The sequence below is a fragment of the Ochotona curzoniae genome, unplaced genomic scaffold, assembly GCF_017591425.1.
Source record: "Ochotona curzoniae isolate NIBS_2020 unplaced genomic scaffold, NIBS_Ocur_1.0 scaffold_1852, whole genome shotgun sequence".
Lineage (NCBI taxonomy): Eukaryota > Metazoa > Chordata > Mammalia > Lagomorpha > Ochotonidae > Ochotona > Ochotona curzoniae.
In genome coordinates, this window is record NW_024467087.1 from 9817018 (window position 1) to 9819550 (window position 2533).

Genomic DNA, 2533 nt, shown 5'->3' on the forward strand with positions numbered 1-2533 from the left:
TTATTTCTTTCTAAAGAATGCATGTTTATTTATTTGAGGGAGGGAAAGACAGACGGATTTTCCATGTGCTACTCTCCTGAAATGCCTGAACCAGCCGTGGCTAGGCCAAGCCAATTCCAGTGCTAGGGCCTCAAATGAGACACTGTGGTGCATTGTAGGGAGCCCACTGTTGGAAGCATCAGGTGCAGTCTGGTATGATGACCATAAGTAGGAATCTGGATCAAAAGCAGAACCAGGATCCAAACCCAGAAATTCTGATAGAATGCAAATGCTCCAAGTAGCATCTTAGCAGTTATTAAGCGAATGCCTGCCCCCTATTTCTTTCTTTCTTTTGTGATCACTGACAATTTTTTTAAAACTGCCAAATCTTACCCACTTGAGGTTTCGCTATTCTATAAATATCTAGAATCAGTAAATTTCTATATCCTTTCTCCAAATAAAATAAGCTCATTAGTATGCTGTTGATGCCCCTCCAGAGTCACTGTCTGCTCACTCCTCTTTCAAGGTGATCATCTGAGATTTTAAATATTCCAGACAATGATTGCTTTTGCTTTGGGCACTAGCAGCTATTTAGACCTAACTGAAGTTATTATTCTTGCATTTGATGTTCCTCCATGTTCCCCAGAGTGGTATGCTGGACTCCTAAGAGCCAGTTGTTAGTACTTCTTTCCTAACGTGTTCAGGGAAATCATGTTAGTGGCTTGATGTCAGCCACAGTGGGAGTGATGCTTCTGACAAAAATCAAGGTGTTTTCCCCCAGAGAACTGGTTGTTCTAGAGTTACCAGTGCACCACTGGTTTCTTTTATGTCATGTCTTTCTCCTTATTGTATTAATTTTTCACTTTGAATATTTCAGAGACAGTCCATATACAATAAAATGTGTTCTTATATATTTATTTTCATATAGGGTCAGTTTGCCTAAAACTGGGTTTATTGCAGAGGCCCAACTATAACTCTCTCTTTGCAACTGAACCTCAATTTTAGCAGGATACCTCTAATAAATACTATACTTTTTCAATCTGTAAGCAAGTGTGGCCACAAGATCATATTCTAGCCAGCAAAGGAGCCAGTAAAGGTAAAATACATGCAGTACTAGACTAAGAAAGTCTCCTTAGAGAGAATTGGTGAAACTAGAAGACATATTTTCTCTCACTTCCTTCATTTGCTATTTGAAATACAAACCAGGTTAAAGCAGCCTAACCACAGATAACTCCCTAGAATTAGGATGATCTTCTGTGACCCAATTTTCCTCTGATATTCTCACCTCTTTGTTTTTGGTTGTATATTTTGGAAGATTCCTTTGATCTAGGTTGCACCAGCTGATTTCTTCTTTACTCGCATTCAACATATTGTTCAGCCAGCTTTTTAGTATCCTAAACCATTTTCCAGTTCTGCATGGTGGATTTAATGTTGCAACAGGCTTTCCCCTTCTTATTGCTGAGTTCTACTCCAAGTAAGTCGTTAATACATACATTGCTGTCTAGAACTAAAAACCAGACTTCCAAGTGATATTTTGTTGTTGTTGTTCTGGCTTTCAACTTTCAATTTTTGAACTGGTGCTTCACCTCTGTAAGTTTCTTGAGGATGGAGGTAACAGATGTTACTCAGTTGAATTCATTGATAGAGACTTACTGAAGAATATAGCCTCGGCAGCAGGAAAAGGTAGAATGCTTTATGAATTTGGAGTCATTGTTGCACAGGAGCCATGCTAATCTTCTCTGTGTCATTCCTGTTTTAGTATATGTGCTACTGAAGTGAGCACTGAAGAATAAATTCTTACAGAAGATACTTCAGTATTGATCAATCTTTCCTCAAATCATTATAACTCTAGGATTAATAAGGTGAGCTGGGGTGGGCATAATGGCTCAACTGGCTAATCCTCCACCTCCAAGTGCGGCATCCTATATGAATACTTGTTTGTGACCCAGCTAATATACTTCCAATCCAGTTCCCTGCTTGTTGCCTAGGATAGCAACAGAGGCAAACCCAAGTCCTTAGAACCCTGCACCCATGTGGGAGTCCCAGAAGAAACTCCTGACTCCTGGCTTCGGATTGGCTTAACTCCAGCCATTACAGCTATTTGGGGAATGAACCAATCGATGGAAGATCTTGCTCTCAGTTTCTCCTTCTCTCTGTAAATCTGCTTTTCCAATGAAAATAAATTTAAAAATCTTAAAAAAGAATATTATCTGATAGAGAGTTGCATGCAATAAATACCAAATATCAGCTCATCATTTTATCTGAGGAATTGGCAAAAAAAAAAAAAGTTTTTTTTAAGGCCAAATAATTAAATGTTTCCATCTCTGTGGTCCACAAGGCTTCTGTCACAATTACTCTGTCATTGTAATACTAAGCAACTGTAGATAATATGTAAATGAAGGGATGTAACTGTTTTTCTATGAAACGTTACCAATAGATATTAGCATTTGAATTTCATCAAAATTTCATGAAATCTTCCTATTATTTTTATGTTTTTTTAAAACATAAAAAACCTTCAAGATTTCAGGTTATAAAAAAAATTGAGTGCTAAGCT

The 2533-nt window shown here is 37.7% G+C and overlaps 1 non-coding gene across 1 annotated transcript; it reads right to left on the bottom strand.

The window, feature by feature from the left end:
• Positions 1–1656: 1656 nt before the first annotated feature.
• Positions 1657–1762, bottom strand: LOC121169572. The gene has a single exon (XR_005885873.1). It is a non-coding gene; the product is annotated as a U6 spliceosomal RNA (small nuclear RNA).
• Positions 1763–2533: the final 771 nt, after the last annotated feature.